The following is an 18,765-nucleotide window of genomic DNA, read 5'->3' as shown; positions in this document are numbered from 1 at the left end:
AAGTACATCATTCTGATTTAAGCTAAGGGCATACAAAACTGTCTAACAGGTACTTGGTAGCGAGCTTCTCGAGCTCGAGCTCGTGCCTGGTTGCGATCTGGTACCGGGACAATCTTAGTCCCGAAGTGACTTTAGTTCGGGGTACTTGGCGTACCCCAGCTCGCTTTGTAGCGAGCTAATTTATGCTGAGCTATCACCCGTGTTGAGTTATTGCTCACGGTGAGTCACATCCACGTGTCTCCCTGTCATGAGGTCGGGCCAAATTCTCCTTCATCACCATGTGTGAAGGAAACATCCTTCTTTCACTTGAAGAAAAAAAGAAAAAACAAGTGATTCTACATGGTAGTGGATCATATTAAAGGAAACCTAATCTGGCATATAAAGGATGGAAGGATGATTTCTCTCCTGGATCCCCACGTTACATGGTGGTTCTCAGTTGAGATAATCATCCAAGTAACCTGAATATCAGAAAAAGTAAATAAATTACTGGACATGGAAGGAAATTGGAACTTTCAACTTTTAAGATCATTATTCACTGAGGACTATAAATCATATCAGCCAGTTGCACGTCTTCTCTGATCGATATAGACACATTACTTGAAGAGATCCAAAAATGCAAAATATTGTTTTCGTTCTGGATATGGTTTCTTTACCAGCCACATGCCTCATCATCTGGAACAGCTGCTTCTTGGAGCCTCATTTGGAAAGCCAAAGTCCCACTAAGATTCCAAATCTTTATATGGAAAGTGTGGTGGAATGGTATAAAAACAAAAGATAAGATGGTGTTCCTTCAAAACCAAGACCAACTATGTCTTTTCTGCCATTCGGAGTTAAAGTCTTGGCATCACCTTTTTTTTTTTATCCTGTCATTATGCCAAGGCTGTATGGGTCACAGCACAAATAGTAAATAAAACCCCGTAGATGTTCATGATGTCCAACTCTACCAATTTGTTTCAGATTGGGTCAGATCAAAGCTATGTTCTCTTCCTAAAGAAATTAAACACCTTTTATTGCAAAATTTCTCCTTGTGTTTAGACTTCTTTGGGATATGCGCAATGCCTTGTTGCATGGACAGCTGCTTCTTCACCCAGCCCAGAACTGTGAAAAAGCTGACTTTAATATAGTTCCCACAGGATCTCTTCAACCAGATTTTCAAAGGCAGTCCAATAGGAATCCTCTTGAATATCTCCTATGGAATTTTCATGTCATCTACTGGGTCAACTGGTATTGGATGCACAATTCTAGCTAAAGATTTAACTGTTGTCTATGCAGAAGGTTGAAAAATACATGCCTCAGCGGCTATTCAAGCCGAATGATTTATCCTTTTTTCTTTTTCTGTTTCTGTTGTAGTTTTTTTCTCTGTGTTTGTGTTTGCTCTGGTTAGTTTTAATTATATCAGCTGTTCAGAAAAAAAGAATCAAAGGTCTGTATCAAGGTTCAAAGTTTCGATATCGGGCATACCGCATCATATCTTTTGGGTCCCAAAACGCCTGTTTACAGGTGATTCAGGACCCATTCTTTTTTTAGTGAAAAATATATGTATTTAAATCCCCAAATACCAAATTTTGAAAAAAAAATACTAAAAAAACCATGTTTCCATGTGTATCAAAGTACCGATACGCCTCTACTGAAACACAGATGAAGATCAAATCAATGCTAGTTATTTTTGTGACTCAACAGGAATTGTAAATACAATCAATGAAAGCAGACCGGAGCCTACGACATCAACAAGACTATATTTTGAAGCAGTTGGGTTTTGTTGTGATAGTATATGCATAAAACATATAATATAGTAGTGATTAAGGATGGCAGCAGTTATGCTCCTTGTACTCCATCATCTTAATGATATCTATTACGGCCAGATTTGTTCCAAGCTTAGGCAGGACTTGTGTCCATTTTGCTGTTAAAAATTCAGTGTTCAAAAAGGAGATAAATCCTTAAAATAAGGAGTGCCAAATGCAGCCTTAATATATTTGCCAGTTTCCATAAAGTAAGCCCGAGCTAGTGATACTACCTACCTAGTACCAGTGTACTACTGCCACAACATTGTGGGCCTCTGAGCATTCGAGAGTCCAAACATTTTGGGAACCATGAAACTGAATTGGAAAATAGGTGGCCCCAACGAACAGACAACAGTTTCCATGCATGCTCTTCAGACTAGTGCAAAATCTTAGACCAAAACACTTGTTGCTTGAAGCGAGGATTCAATGAAGACCCACTCGAGATAAGCAAAGCAATGGTTTGCATTTCCCTTTTTTTATTTGTAATCAAAATCAAGTTGGAGTATGAACAGCAGTTTAGGATTCATCGTACTACAAAAAACCGGCATTTAAGAATTAATAAACAAAATACACGGAGATGATGCCCAAAATAAACAAAGGATGAAAATAAATAAGAAAAGGAAGAATCAAGAGTTCGTAGCCCTGTCCAATCATTTAAAGCATACAATTCACAAGGTTAACTGCAGGTCCTACAGCTAGCCAAAGCCATATGGAGAGGTCTGTGCTGGCTTTCCCTTATCGTTCCCTTGTCGAGGGGTTATAGAGTGCTGTTACCACTTCTCTTGGAAGAGCCAGAATGCCCTAAGCTCCTCCCCATTAACTTTCCTGCCTTACTAAGGCCGCTGCTCATAGCACCAAAGCCGCTGCCAACAAATCCAACTCCAGCATTGATTCCATTCCCAACAAGCCCAGCTCCTGCACCAATGCCAGTTCCAACTAGGCCAGCTCCTGTTTGAATGCCAGTTCCAACTAGGCCAGCTCCTGTTTGAATGCCAGTTCCAACTAGGCCAGCTCCTGATTCAATGCCAGTTCCAACTAGGCCCATCCCTGATCCAATGCCAGTTCCCACTAGCCCAACTCCTGCTCCAATGCCAGTTCCCACTAGCCCTACCCCTGATCCAACCAAAGAAGCTGCTCCATCTAATGCATCCCTCGTGCTCCCTATCACCCCTTCTTCTTTCAATTTTCTCCGTCCTTCTAGGATCACCTTTTCTTCTTCAAGAGCTACCAACTGTTCTTTCTTGTCGAGTTGATGATACAAAACCTATATGCACATCCAAATTCGAAGTGTGTCTCAGACGAATCCACAAAAAGATTAAAGAAGGTATGAATGTAGCATGAAGGAGAATGATGTCTCCAAGCATAACAGAAGATTTATATGATATCAAAAAGCACAATTCAAACATTTGTCTGTCAATTTCTCCCTGATATTAGCTGCATTATTCATGGTACCAGGTGTTACTAATTTGTTGATGGCAGACATAATAGTATAGTTTTAAAGATCTACACACAAGATATTTGTTTGAATATTTTCTGCTCTTGCATTTCTTGACATGATCAAGCAAGATGGCAAATAATTGGATGGGGAAAACAGCAAGAAGAATGTTTCAGCATCTGGCAGTATCTGGAAGCAACACTTGAAACCAGCAATAACCACGGCAAAAGATCAACAAAAGCAAGTCATGGTAGTGACCATGACTAAAATTGAAAAGCATATATGGAAAAGGAACCAGTTTTCCCCCAAGGCATAACAAACAACTAATAATTAATAATTACAAGGTGAGAATAGGTTTGAAAACAGAAAACCAGAAAAATCATACCTTAACTATAAGAGATCCTCTGTCTTTCTTATCTTTAACTTTTAGCATGTCAAGTGAGGGCAGCAGTCTCAGCTCAATATCCTTTGGAGTTTCAGGTTCCAAATCAGCTAAAGGTAATTTTACTATGCCCAGTCTCTTGTCTTGTGTAACATCCTTATCAAAAACCTGTTGTACAATTAAAAAACATTTTTAAGGGTAATATATTCTTCAGCAAGTTATCATATCAACAGGGTCCAAAAACAAGATTTTTACTTGAAACTTTTAAAACCAATGTTTCAAGATTCGGACCGGACCAACTGCTCAGACCATTCAACCCAGGAACCAGAAGGCATTCCAGATTTTTAAACCCCGGTTTTCATATTTCTGAAAACTGGAAGAACCAGTCAAAACCTGGCAGAACCGTTGAAAACCGGCCAGGTTTCAATGATCCAACCAGTTTCTATGACCTTCCTGGGTCACTAAATCTACATTCATACTTAGATTTACATGTACCAAATGATTAACTTATCATTCATTTATACTTCTTTGTGTATCTTTAATTTATACATTGTATAATTACATTACATATATTTTCAATAAAATGCAGGTACCAAGACTTGAACCCTGGTCATTTATGTTAAAAATAACACTTCCACCATCCCGCCACCACTTAGAATTGAATTATAAATTATAAAATCTATTTATTTGTATCTTTGTAGCCCACAGTCAAACCATTTGACCTATGACCCGGCAGCCAGTTCAGTTTTGTGTCCGGTCCGAGTCTTAAAACACTGGTTAAAACCCAAGCAAATGATACAAAGATATTCTTAAATGAATTTTTGGCATGAAGATAGATGCAGATCAAGGAACTATATTAGGTGGGAAACCGTTTACCAGTTGCTTTTAGCCTAGGTGGAAAACTATCACTATGCACATACCAAGTTAGTCTTCAACATAACTCTATGACCAAGCAGTGAATTCATTTAAAACCAAAATGTTATCATAATTCTTAAAACAGTTAAGATGACAAAAGTAGTTGATTAGTAATAAGAATAAGCAATGGTTGAAATCATGGGTTTGAAAAGAACTGAAGAAGCATCAAAGAGTATTCCCTTACAAATTATCCTTCTTGAATGTTATGTAAGTTGAAACAATTAAAAATTTACCTAATTTTGCAACACATTATGTAAGCTAAACACTTATTTTTTGAAGCAGTTTGAAACATCAATAAGACAGATATCACAATAAGGGATAACAAATTATAAGATAAAAGGAGTAAGAGCAAGTGGATTAGAACCTCAAGGATAAGTGATTGTGTCTCCTTGTCTTCAGCAATCAGCTCAAATGTTTCATTCCAAATAGGATTTAGGTTGTTGTCAATAACCTTTGTTTTAACCTTGAATAGAGGTCGAATATACAGAATGACATAAGGATCAGATTTGCCAATCATTTCCATATTCTTCAATTCATCTGCTTTTACCACTGTCACTATAAGCTTCCCCTGTGGTTTAAGTTCCAACTCACTGCATAATGAAGAAAAAGGTCACTGTTTATTCTCATGACATTTATTGGAGACTCAGGATGTGTTAATATCTTAGCATATCAGAAAATTCTGCCACATGAGAAAAGATTTCTGTCAAGAAACAGGAAAAAGAAAAACAAATTCAATTACATGAACAACACTGCTATCATAATGATGCACCAAAATTATTTTTGATAAGTACGATTGTATTAAAAGAAGGGAGAGTTTCCCTCAAAACAGTGTACAGGTGCGCACTCTCTGTATATGAAAATTATAGAAAAAAAATTACACCCCCACCATCCACAAGTGGCCTGATCTTCACTAGAAGAATTTGTAATCATACTTTGAGAATATATATTATTTTAATATCAGAAGATCCTTATAAATATAGACACTAACTTAAATTCACACATGCACGAAAGGAAAATGAAAGAAAAGAAGAAAATGGCATATCATTAAAATATTTTTATGGCTAGTACATGACATGAATAAACAATGGATAATGTAATACTAGAACTTGATTCTGTTTAAATCTGTTCTGGCAGTAACAAAACATAGATTTGGATGCATGTCAGTCCCAAGGGAATTGAAAAATAAAATGTAGTGGTCGTGTCAACATTAAATTCTTGTCAGAAAAGAATAAAAGTTAGTAAAAGAAACATGATTACCTTGTATCAACCTGTGTACCACCAATTGGTACAACTATCCGATGGGGCCATTGGAGCATGTCTGTGACAATTGAATTCACAGTATCCTACAGTATTCCAAACTACTAGTATTATGAGTCTAAGTAATAAATAGAAACATATTTTGAAAAGAAAATTTACAGACATTATATATAGAACTTACATCAATCATATCAGAAATTCCAGGTAGTGCTGTTAAGCTTCCTCCAACAGCCTTCAATGTATAATCTATTCTAGGCTTTGGCTGATTTGGAATATACAATTATTAGTCATTTTCAAGATACTGCAATTGATGTTAGGTAATGATCAAAGAATAATCAAGTGGTAGTTTGTTCATGGTTAAATTCAATGGAAATTTGCTCCTGTAACCCACATAACCTAAACACTACCCAACCTTGAAGCATAGAATAGAAGTATTGAAATCAATCCCTAATAGAATCTTAAGCATGAAGTTAAAAGGATGGAATTGTATGCTATCTTAAATATGATGTCACCAAGGGACCAAAATATAGGTAGCATGTTTATGAACAGTTCAAGGTTCTAGAAGGACCTATCACAATAGTGTACTCTGTTAATGCTGTTGAAGTCAAGAAAAGACAAATTGTCTTGATTTCACACCCTTTGTGTCTACTATATTGTTGCTCATTTACTGCAGTGCCACATAAAATGCTCATCAATTACTCCAATTAATTACAGTGTTTGCAGGACTAGCCTTACATACATGAGACATTAAGATAATAAGATCACCCACCTGAAGGCTTTGATGAAACTTGATTGACTATCTGATTTTGTAAACTCAATAGTTAATGGCATGTGCATGCATGTCATACAAAGACTTTATATTTGGTAGAGGCATCAGATGATGGCACTTCTACCTGTTTCTATGAAATGCAAGTAGAAAACAATTCAAGGCAATAAAATATAACTGAATAATTCTTCCAGTGAGCTTGCAATACATTCAATGGTTATTCATACCTCAGAAAGGAGAGCAAAAACAATAGCAGAAATACAAGGGATCTCTTCAGAAAGTTGGAAAATTACACGAACAACAGTGAAAACTTGAAGATCCTTCAACTGCAGCCAACAGTGGAAACAGAATATTTAAGAAAGAAGTATACACACTGAAACACTAATTGCATAATGCAGTACAAGATCAGCTTAATAACTCCTATTTGGAAGAAAGAATGCTTTTGTTTACCAAACCCTTCCAAGTATGTATTTTATTCAGAGAAGTTTTACTGCTAACCTGAATGGGTATAGATGCAACAAGTGCCGCTTCAACAGCAAGTATGATGTTTGGATCACCACCCCATCGGAAGTCAATGTCCATTGTGATTTGACCTTTTTTAAGGCTCTGAACATGAATACCTGCATTTATTAAATCATTATATATGTAAATTTGCATTAAAAATGTGCAACACAAAAGATGAACAGGACAGCACATAGGCAAGATCAGAGCCTAAGAATGATTTCTGAATTATATTATGATGTTGAGAGGAGAATCAAATCAAAGAGAGGCCACCTAAGGAAAATGAGGAAAAATACCAATTATCAAACTAGAAAAGGAAATGAAGAAGTGAGAGTTTAACAGAACTGATTCTGTTGAGGGTGGTCCATTGGCTGAAATCTGTGGACCTATTCACAGATGTCTCACTGGCTGACTTGATAAGAAACTAGAAAGAGATAGCTAACACTGCCCAATTTAAGAGGTCTTCTAGCCCCTCTTGGATGTCCCCACCTTATAGATTCATAAAACTGAATATTGATGGATGTAGTGTGGGGAATCCAGGGCCTTCTGGAATTGGGGGTCTGTTCAGGAATGAGGAGGGGATTATTTTAGCTTTGTTCTCAGACCCTATTGGAGGAGACTCACTTAGATATGAGATCTTTACGGCTCTGGAAGGTATCCAAAAATCTCGGGATCTGAACTTCAGGAGGTTGATCCTTGAAGGTGATTCAGAAGTGGTGATTAGATGGGTAAAGGAAGATAACAGCGGCATGTGGAGGTTTAGCCAAACAAGGGGCATATAGGGATTCTTTATTTTGGGCTAATTTCTAAGTTTTTCTTTTAATCTATTGGTGGGGAGCTAAGACATTTTATCTCCCCCTTTCTTGTACTTATATTTCTCTTATTTAATAAAAGTTTTCAGTTAGTGATCTAAAAAAAAAAAAGGAAATGAAGAAGCATACTTGCCATTTAGAACCAAAAGATGTGACAACAGAATTCATAATATTTTCAGGGATATTATGCCACTGAGGGACTGAATGGATTTTCGAAAGACTATGTGCCTGGTTGAACTTTCAGATGCTGGAAAATTAAAGGAGAGGTTGGAGTTGTTAGAAACTTGTCTGGTTGGACATTTTGTGGAAGTGGAACCGCAAGAGAAAGATGTCACAGAATAGACTTTGAACAAAGAAGAAAAAAAGAGGTTAGGATCCAGTCCAGCCCTCCCAAGACCCCAGAAAACTTGCACGGTTGGCCAAACATTGGTTAATGACATTTTTTTATCAATGCTGTAACTTAAATTAGGAATCACAGATTTGAACTAACAACCCGCTATTCAGTATATAGATTAGAACACAGTTTCCCTAACCATTAGAAGAAGTAAACTGAAGGCATTATAAACTCAGACCTTCAATTTTAGGTGCCACATCTCCAAGAGAGAGTTTGCTGAACTTCAGTGAAGTAATTCCTGGAGGTCGATATTCTTCCAACAGTGGTTCAACAGATTCCCTTATGACCATTGTTGCTGCCTGGGGACAAGCATATACCAACAATATTAAATTAACAAACTGAAAATCAAGAGCCAGTGAACTGCAAGCACAATCAACGACATTTTAAAACTTTAGATATTGTTGTGACATAGCTTTTTTTTGGGATGAGTAACAGTTCTGTATTTTATTAAATGGTGAGTACAACAAAGTAGAATACCCATATAAGGAGGTCGGCTAACCATCATACAAGAAAGTACATCAGCCCTTAACCATACTGTAATGACATTCAACTCTATTTTCTAAGAAGAATATGATTATAATCAATGCCAATTTCAGGAAAAACTTATACAAAGATTTAATTTAATATCAGATATGTTAAGCCAGAAGAACAACATTGAAAAATGGCTTGCCACATATCTCCAAATTCAACTAAAGAACAATCAATGGCCAACAAACTAACAGATATGCAATGAGAATTTTTTTCCTGATTAGTAACAAAGTATTTATATTAAATATTAAGTCAAAATTGTATATGTAGAGAGGAAAGCTGAAAGGTAATCCCAAGTTGACAAAGATAATAATTGCTGTATAAAAAATAAAAATAAATAAATTAACGGGGAACTTATCAACATGTCATCAGTATGATAAGAAACCCATATCCTCAAACTATCTTAAAGGTATATACCAAAAGCAAGCAAGCCACATCTGAAAAAGTACTAATTCAACTTCCAATCTTCAGAAAGGAAAGTTTGCTCTTGACTTTTCAGTACTGTTGACAAGAACGTTAAATAGAAAGTAAATGCTCAACAATTCCATCCATGAGGATAATATAAAAGAAAATATATGTAAAGAGCTTACTTCAGCAACAAAAGGCCACAACTTGCTCAGTTGTTTGTTCAACCATTTGACCTGAAAGATTCAACAAAATGAAATTATATACATAAAAATAAAAAAAGAAAAAGAAGTGAAGAACAGTAGTACATAATTCATCATCATCATCTAAGATTTGTTCCAACTATATGGGTTCAGCTCTATGACTCCTGGTCTGCCATTCTGTCTGTTCAATGCTATATCCATTGTTAAACAGAAGTTGATAATTATTGACCTTAAAATTTTTCAAAGAATCACGCATAAAAAAGTAAAATAGGAAACTGTTGAAACTATGTTTTATTTGTAAGGGTTTATTTGCCTTTCTTCATCTATTTGTATTTGGGCGCCTATAGCTAAGGGTATATGTGTAATTTAGTCTTAATATAATCTTTCTTTGTGGGAGTGAACAGAAACACACCCCACACATTTGACCGTTTCTTCCCCATCTTCTTCTCATCTTTGGTATCAAGTAGGGAGGTCTAGAGGTTCTTTCTTGAGGAGCTTTGTCATCCTAGTTGCCTGCTGATGTCATACCACTGTTGGATGACGTCTGTAGTTTGTACAGCCGGTGGCAACTGACCTTCTTGATAGGGTTTGATACACCCTTCTTTTAGAAGAATTTTGATATGCATATTGTGGATGTTTAAAGGTGTTAAGATATTTTTCTGTATATTTTGGACTGAAATTACAGAAAATTTCGAAAATGGGTATTCCTACTTGTTTGGTTGATTGCAGTTGTCTGAATATGTGAGACCTATGCCATTCAGATCGGTTCAAATTTCTTCGAAGATAGGAAGTGGTTTCATATTTTCTAAGCCTTAGAAAATTTTTGGCTATTTTTTCTTCCCTTCTATATTTTTCCACCAACTCCTTTTTTTGCCCTTTTTATTGCTAAACTGTGATTGTACCCGATTGTTGGGGTTTGTCTTTGGTCCGGTTATGGCTAGGGTGCCTTGGAAGTGAAGAGAGTGTTCTTGGAGTAGGGCTTGGTGTTCCCAAAAGCTGTAAACTATGGAGCCTCCCAAAGATATTTAGCTTACCTCTAGTGTTCTTCCTGGAAGTGTTGATGTCACTAGTGGGATGATAACCACTATGAAACTTGACAGAACTGACTTTCTTGAGTGGTCCCAATCAGCTAAGCTTACTGTTGGGGGATGGGGTAAGCTAGGGATTTCTCATGGGCAAGGAGACTAGAATAACAAATCAAGAAGAAAGTAAGAAGAAGAAATAGAGAAAACACCAAGATTTGATGCAGTTCAGCTCAGTAGCCTATACACACGGGAAGAAAGGGAAAAATATCCACTATGAGAATAAGGGATAAATGGGTGACCTCTCTACAAACTCACAACAAAATATCCACTCTCACTTAACCCTAATCCCACACCACTAATGGCTTAAATAAGAAAAAGGCCAAATTATACCAGAATTTCCCCCTCTTCCTCCCATAAATATATACAATTCCCCAAAATTTATCATCATTACAAATTCACCCCTATAACTTCCAAAAAACCCAAATACAACCAAATATAGTGCATCTCTCTACATCCTCCCTCAAACTCAAGGTGGGGAAACCGACTTGAGTTTACAAGAAATGATGTTGAAGCAACTTACATGAAAATAGGTGTATTGTTGAAGCAACAACCATGAAACTTAAGATGTTGAAGAAGCCTCTTAGAAACCAAAATTGGATGTTAGAAAGCTGAATGAATTCATGTCGGAAAGCCAGAGTAGAGCCAAGTAATGATCTAGTAATTACCAAACTGAAGTTGGCCAATGGAAAGTCAACACATATCATGCCAAAGAATCAAATTTATCCATTAAAAGGCCAATCACAATCACCGAATTGAAGAACCAACCATGTCAAACAACTAGATTATCAAAAATGCCAACAGAATTACCAAAGCAGAGTTGGCTAGTGAAAAGCCAACTATGCTGAACTCCATAAACCAAAGCAAAGATTTAGAGTTAATCAATGGAAAGTCAATTATGAACTCGATAAACCAAATTGAGAAATCGGAGTTGGCCAATCGGAAACCCAACTAGATAAAGTGAATCAAAATCCCATGCCACCGAAGGAGATCAAAACTCCAAGGATTTCTTCAACAATAACCCATAAGTAATGAGCATAATAAATGATCATTGCTGATGCATTTTGTCAAACATCTTCCATGCAATACATATATGAGGTAAACAAACCAAATATTGACCGATGATAATAGATCCATCATTCACTAAAATAGTCCAAATATCAAACCAATTCACAAAATAGATCAAATCAGAACTGATCATAACAATGGAGAACCATTGTAGAAATTTTGCACCATCGAGACATTTTCTCGAACACCAAATAGTCACCTTGAGCTATCACATGCTGATATTGATAATCATCAATAGACCAGAGAAGTTGCAGAGCTTCTGTAACACTTTTTCGAAAAATTAGAGCTCCCAAAGAAAACACCAAACTTGGATAGATGACCAACAACCAACCTTTTAGACAATAAATCAAACAACTGACCTCTCTATAGACTCACAACAAAATATCCACTCTCACTCAACCCTAATCCCACACAACCAATGGCTTAAAAAAACAAAAGGCCAAATTATACCAGAATTTCACACAGGCCCCTCTTCCTCCCATAAATACATACAAGTCCCCAAAATTTATCATCATTACAAATACACCACTGTAACCTCCAAAAGCCCAAATAAAATATATCTCTCTACATGCCAAGTAGGAACAAGATAATCATTCCTTGGTAATGTCATGACTAGTATGCTCAATGCAACAACATATAGCCAAGAATTACATGTTTCTCTCTACAACCAAAGATATTTGGGATAGGGTGACAACCACCTATTCCCAGGTTAAAAACACTGCTAAAGTTTATCAACTCTAAAGAGAGGCTTGTAGTATGTGTCATGGGGAGAGGATTGTGGCTATGTACTTCTCCTCTTTACAATCTCTTTGGGAAGAAATTGATCATTTGGAGGCTCTAGAATGGAAGGATCCTAGGGATGGTGAGCAATATAGAAAATATATGGAAAATAATAGGTTGCATGAATTCCTGACTAGGTTAAATGCTGAGTTAGACTTCACCAGGCAACATATCCTTAATAGTGGTACTGTTTTACTTGTTATGGAATATTCCTTGGTGCAAGGAGAAGAGAATAGGAGGGTTGCTATGGTGCAGAATACTAACATTGAACACCTTGCCTTTATGTCTTCTAAACCTAGGCTGAATATAGGTAGGTCTGTTGCAAGTGAGAAGACTGATAAAGTGGTGTGTGAATATTGCAAGAAGCCTAGACACACTAAGGACAAGTGTTGGAAGCTACACCCACAGTTGAAATCTGAAAAGCTAAAAGTTGGAAAGAAGGGTATGCTCATCTAGCTATAGTTGGTGGTGATAGTTAGACTGCTGCTATCTAGCCTTCTCGACATGACTCCTTTGAAGTGATGGACAAGCTTAGGAGCCTCTTGATTTAGCTAGAGAAGAGTGGGTCCATTACCTTTGTTGGTTTTAGCAATCCTTCCACCTCTTTTTCTAAAACAGGTATTGCATTTGTTTGTCATCTTTCCTTTTCTAGCTCCTAGATTGTGGATTCTGGAGCTAGTGTACATAAGACTAGTATGCCTTCCCACTTTACCTCATATGAGTTAACTCCTAGAAAAGGTAAGATTATTGTAGCAAATCGGTCTCAGACTCCAATCTTGAGGTTGGGTGAAGTAAATCTTACACCTAATCTTTCCTTGAGTTTTGTTCTTCATGTTCCTCAATTGCATAAAAATCTCTTATCTGTTAGCTCCCTTACAAAATCTCATAATTGTTCTATAATCTTCTTTCTCTTTCATTGTGTTTTTTAGGACCTTAACATGGGGAAGACGATTGGAAGTGGACATGAAGTAGATGGGTTTTACTTTTTCTAGTAAGGCCCTGAGTAAGGATTATTGTGCCAGACTAATTCTTGTCAAAATGAAAATTTGAGTTTTTTGAAACAGTGGCATTGTCGTCTTGGACATGTGTCCTTTGGTTGTAGAAAACTTTTGTTTCCTAATATGTATCAGTTTGTGACAAGTTTGAGTCCTCAATGTGAAGTCTGTCATCCATCAAAACAATGTAGAAACACATATTTTTCCAGTAATAGAAAAAATTTGCTCTTTTTTTGGTACATTCTGATGTATGGGGTCCATATTCTATTCCTTGCATGGGAGGATACAAGTATTTTATTATTTTCATTGATGACTATTCTAGATACACTTGGCTATACCTAATGAAGAGTGGGAATGAAGTTCCACCAATTGTTCAAATTTTCTTTCATATGGTAGAGGCACGGTTTGACAAGAAGATCAAAATGATAAGATTTGACAAGACAAAGGAATACTTTGAGAAGAACTTACGAGCCTTCCTTGAAGAGAGGGAAGTAATTCATCAAAGTTTGTATAGTTATACTCCCCAACAAAATGGAGTGGTTGAGCAAAAAAATAGACATGTGACTAAAGTCGAGGCTTACTGTTCTAGATGCATATTCTAACTTGTTCCTGGGGAGATGCAGTTGAAACAGTTGAATACCTTATGAACAGACTTCCTTCTAGACTCTTCATATTCAATCTACTCATCAACTCCTCTTCCCTGATGATCTAGACTTCTATCTTCCTCTCAAGGTCTAGATGCATATTCCAACTTGTTCCTGGGGAGATCCAGTTGAAACAGTTGAATACCTTATTAACAGGCTTCCTTCTAGGACTCTTCATATTCAATCTCCTCATCAACTCTTCTTCCCTAATGATCTAGTCTTTTGTCTTTCTCTCAAGGTCTTTGGTTGCATTTACTTTGTTCATGACATGAGTCTCTAATGGTTTAAGCTGGATTCAAAGTTTGTTATATGTCTTTCTTGGTTATTCTTTTATCCAAAAGGGCTACAAATGCTTCGATCCTCATTCTAGTAGAAGATATGTTTCCAAGGATGTCACCTTCCTCAAATCCACTCCTTTCTTTCTGTCATCTTGTCCTTTTCTTTAGGGGGAGAATATTAGTGAAGATCAAACTCCTTTTTGTTTACCTATTCTAGCTCCTACATGTTGAAAAAGTTTAGGCAAGGGTGTTTTTAGTATTTACCTCTTCTCTTTGTACTCTTTTTGTATTTGGGTGCCCAAGTAGGGACCTCTTTGTAATTTCTTGTTTCAAAATATAAAATGCTTTTGAGGGTGTGAATAGTAACAAGAACACACCATTCGACACATTCCTCTCTTTTTCTCCTTTCTCTCTTTCTTTCTTCCTTTCTCATACAAACCCTAGATTTACAATACTAGTTGACAACTTGGTATCAGAGAAAGGTTAAGGCACTTGGGAATACCTTTCTTGCTGAATCTCTTGCATGAGATGAATTGCTGACGTCAGACCGCCGTCGGATGACGTTAGCAGTCCGTACAGGTGTCGGCGGCAATACATGAATCATATATGGTTTGGTTCTCCTTGATTTTAGAAGATTTTTGGTATTGTTCTTGTCTTCGTTCAAAGCTTCTATGATTTTTAATAGATTTTTCAAGCAGAAAATCGCAAAAAATCCAGATCTGATGTCGAGCCTTATACACTTTGTTTAATCAATTTTTTTGCTGTAAAATATAGACCATTCAAGTTGTTTTTTACCTTGGGAGCAATAGGAAGTGGTCTCGTATTTTTCTAAGCCCTAGACAATTTTGGGAGATTTTCTTCCCCTCTATTTTGGCACCAACTTAGTTTTTTGGCTCTTTTTTGCTTCTTAACCGTGTGGTGGCCTTCTTGGGTCCTTAGCTATGGTTTAGTATTTGCGGCCCCTTTTGGTTGACGCGAAAGTGTTTTGATAGATTATGGAATCATCTAAGGATGTATAGATGGTTTCCAGTGTGTTCCCAGGAAGTGTAGACATTTCCAATGGTATGATAACCACTATTAAACTTGATGGAACCAACTTTTTAGAGTGGTCCCAATCTGCTAAACTTACCATCACTAGGAGAGGTAAACTGGGATTCATCACCGGAAAGGAGGTGAAGCCAAATCTGGAAGATCCAAAATATGCGAAGTGGGAACAGAATAACTCCCTTGTAATGTCATGGTTGATTTGCTCAATGCAACCTCATATTGCCCGAAGCTACATATTTCTTTCAACGGCCGAAGGTATTTGGGATAGAGTTGTTGCCACTTATTACCAAGTTAACAATACTGCTAGAGTATACCGGCTCCGGAGGGAAGCTTGTAGTATGCGTCAGGGGGAGAGATCTGTGGCTATGTATTTCTCTTCTCTACAGTCTATCTGGGAAGAAATGGATCACCTGAAGACTCTTGTATGGAAGGACCCTGAAGATGGTGAGCAATATTGAAAGTATATAGAGGAGAATAGAGTCTTTGATTTCTTGGCTGGCTTGAACCTAGAGTTTGATTTTACTAGGCAACATATTCTTAGTGCCGACATTGTCACTCTTGCTTCCGCGTACTCCCTTGTACAAGGGGAAGAGAGTAGAAGGACAACCATGATCCAACCTCCTATGATTGATCACTCTACCTTTATGTCATCTCGATCTAAGCAAAATACTAGTAAGCACCATGTTATTGAGAAGGTTGAGGATGTGGTTTGTGATTATTGCAAGAAGCCAAGACATACTAAGGAAAAGTGTTGGAAGCTCAATCCTCACTTAAAACTAGAAAAGTACAAAACTGGGAGGAAGGGAAATGCTCTCACTTGGCTACAGTTGGTAATGATGTTCAACATTCTAGTGTTCATGACTCCTCTGGTGTAATGGACAAACTCAGGAATTTACTGCTACAGTTGGAAAAGGGTGGTACATCCTCCTCATCTGGTTCTGGACTTAGTAATCCATCTAGTTCATATGCCAAGACAGCACTTGGTTGTTCGACATCTTTTAGTCCTTAGATTGTAGACTTCGGGGCCAGTGCCCATATGACTGGTATGCCTTCACATTTTACCTCATATAAGTTAACCCCAGGGAAAGGCAAGATTAATGTTGTTGATGGATCTCAGACCCCTATTTCGGGTTAGGGTGAAGTCAAATTCTCTCATAATCTTTCTCTTGAATCGGTTCTTCATGTGCCCCAATTACATAAAAGTTTGTTGTCTGTTAGTTCTCTTACAAAATCCCATAATTGCTCAGTGACCTTTTTTCCTACCCATTGTGTTTTTCAGGACTTGAGCACGGGGAAGATGATTGGAAGTGGGCATGAAGCTGATGGAGTCTACCTCTTTGATGGACCTTCAGAGCATGGATTATTAAGCCAAACCGAGTCTTGTTCAAATGAGAAAATGAGTCTTTTGAAATTATGGCATTGTCATCTTGGTCATATGTCTTTCAATTCTATAAAACTTTTGTTTCCAAACTTATTTGACTCAGTGTCAAAGTTGAACTTTGAATGTGAAGTTTGTCATCTATCAAAATGTTGACAGATGTTGTTGTACACATGTTTAGTACCGCAAGGGTACTTTTGTAATTTCTTCATATTTTATGTTGTACGACCAGCCTAGTATAAATAATAACATACTGCACACGCCTGCAGTATTCTTTGGGCTCTCAGTCCTCTCGCCTCTCCTCTCTTTCTCTTCTCTTCTCTTGTTCAACATGGTATCAGAGCAAGTCGTCCAAGCCTGAAGGGTGATGTCAAGAAAATCTGATTTGTTCATCTTCCAATGTCGAGCAATCAGTCTCTTCATTTCCCAGATGTATCCATCTGCTGTTCGACCTTAAGCAAGAAGGTGCCTGCCTGACTTTTCATCTTCCAGCGTAGAAAAGAGTTCTGGTTTATAGAGAGTTTTCTATCTGATGTTCAAAGAAGTCTGCCTGGCTTTTCATCTTCCAGCGTAGAGAAAGTTCTGGTTTATAGAGAGGCTATCATCTGATGTTCAAGAAGGTATTATCTACTGTTCAGGTGCCCTGGTATTCAACTAAAGTTTTTTTGTGTTTCTTTGCACCCATTGATGGACTGTTGATGCCCTAATATTCGACTGAGGTGTTCTTTTTTGTGTTATTGCTGTTCGGCTACCCTGTTGATGGACTGAAGTAGTTGTTTCTTTTACTTTGACTTCATTGACTGCTCGGCTGCCCTGAAGTTGGCACTGTACCAGGTCTGCCGATTAGGTGTGTGGTGAACTTCACCTTTCTCCTTCCATTCTGCTGTGGGGTCGTATGATCTCTGTAAAACCATAGGTCATACAGACCTGTTTATGTGCTGCAACAGCAGTGTTTGTCTTTTGGATTCCTGTAAAACTGTAGGTCATACAGACCTGTTTACGTGCTGCAACAACAGTGTTTGTTCTTGGATCCCTGTGAAGCCGTAGGTTGTAAGGACCTATTTGTGTACTGCAATAACAATCTTTTTAGTGGTCTGAAGGTCAGGAAGTGCCTGGTGCCTTCTGTAACAACTCTGTGAGGTAGTGCTCCTTCTTTGGATGCTGTTTTTTAAACCTGAAATCATGAGTAGTGAAGATTCAACCACATCTAGAGTTTCTTCTATGCTGAATGGAATGAGTGGGGGTGGTGACCTATCCTTTCCTATGGCTGTTGTCCCTCTTGATGGTTTAAATTACCTAGAGTGGTCAAGAGGGATCAAGTTATACATCACTGCAAGGGGGAAGATAGGCTATATTAATGGGATAATTAAAGAACCACACTCTGGGAGTGCTGAATATGATAGATGGAATTAGGAGAACAGTATGGTTATGTCTTGGCTTTTGGTCTCCATGCAACCTCAAATAAGGAAGAATTTCATGTAGGCTAAAACTGCAAATGAGATCTGGGAACAAGCAAAATCTACATATTCAGAACTGCGACACTATGCCAAGATCTATCAACTGCAGGCAGAATCGTCTACTTGTAGACAGGGGGAGAGGTGTTTATTAGTATACTACTCTGACTTGACTTCTGTCTGGAAGGAGTTGGACCATTACCAGAATGTGGATTGGAAGTGTGACGAGGATGCAAAACTGTACTCGAAACTTGTCTCCCAGCAAAGAGTATTTGCCTTCTCAGATGGTCTAAATCCTATGTATGAATCTATCAGAGTACAGATTCTCAGTTCTAAGGATCTTCCATCAGTTCAGGAAGTTTATGCTCTTGTACAATTTGAAGAGAGCAGAAGGAATTTGATGAACAGCCCTAGTGGGGATGCAGTTGTGTTGGCAGCAAAAGGGGGTGTCTCTACTAGTGTGGGATCTTCTTCCAGGAAAGGAGATCTTCAGAAAAAAACAGAAGATAAGGACAAATTGTGGTGCACTCATTGCCAAAAACCCCGATACACTAGAGATACTTGTTGGGATCTTCATGGGAAACCAAAATGGGCTCAAGATCTGAATAAGAAGCAAGGTTCAGATGTGAATAAAAGGTCCGGATAGCAAGGTACAAAGAA

General features: G+C 37.6%; 1 pseudogene across 1 annotated transcript in view; it reads right to left on the bottom strand.

Moving 5' to 3' along the window:
* Positions 1 to 2,194: 2,194 nt before the first annotated feature.
* The window catches only part of LOC104590807 (calcium-dependent lipid-binding protein-like), a 41,401-nt pseudogene continuing 24,830 nt past the window's right edge, over positions 2,195 to 18,765 (bottom strand). Inside the window, exons 3-11 of the transcript XR_016080859.1 lie at positions 9,362 to 9,412; positions 8,422 to 8,542; positions 7,035 to 7,156; positions 6,764 to 6,862; positions 5,952 to 6,032; positions 5,771 to 5,856; positions 4,878 to 5,103; positions 3,602 to 3,766; positions 2,195 to 3,045 (exon numbers count right to left, since the gene is read on the bottom strand). The product of XR_016080859.1 is annotated as a calcium-dependent lipid-binding protein-like (transcript). The remainder of the gene's footprint in view (positions 3,046 to 3,601; positions 3,767 to 4,877; positions 5,104 to 5,770; positions 5,857 to 5,951; positions 6,033 to 6,763; positions 6,863 to 7,034; positions 7,157 to 8,421; positions 8,543 to 9,361; positions 9,413 to 18,765) is intronic.

This window comes from Nelumbo nucifera, chromosome 1 (assembly GCF_055504915.1).
Source record: "Nelumbo nucifera cultivar China Antique chromosome 1, China Antique-T2T, whole genome shotgun sequence".
NCBI lineage: Eukaryota > Viridiplantae > Streptophyta > Magnoliopsida > Proteales > Nelumbonaceae > Nelumbo > Nelumbo nucifera.
Note: the sequence above shows the minus strand (reverse complement) of the source record. Positions and strands in the feature narration are given on the sequence as shown.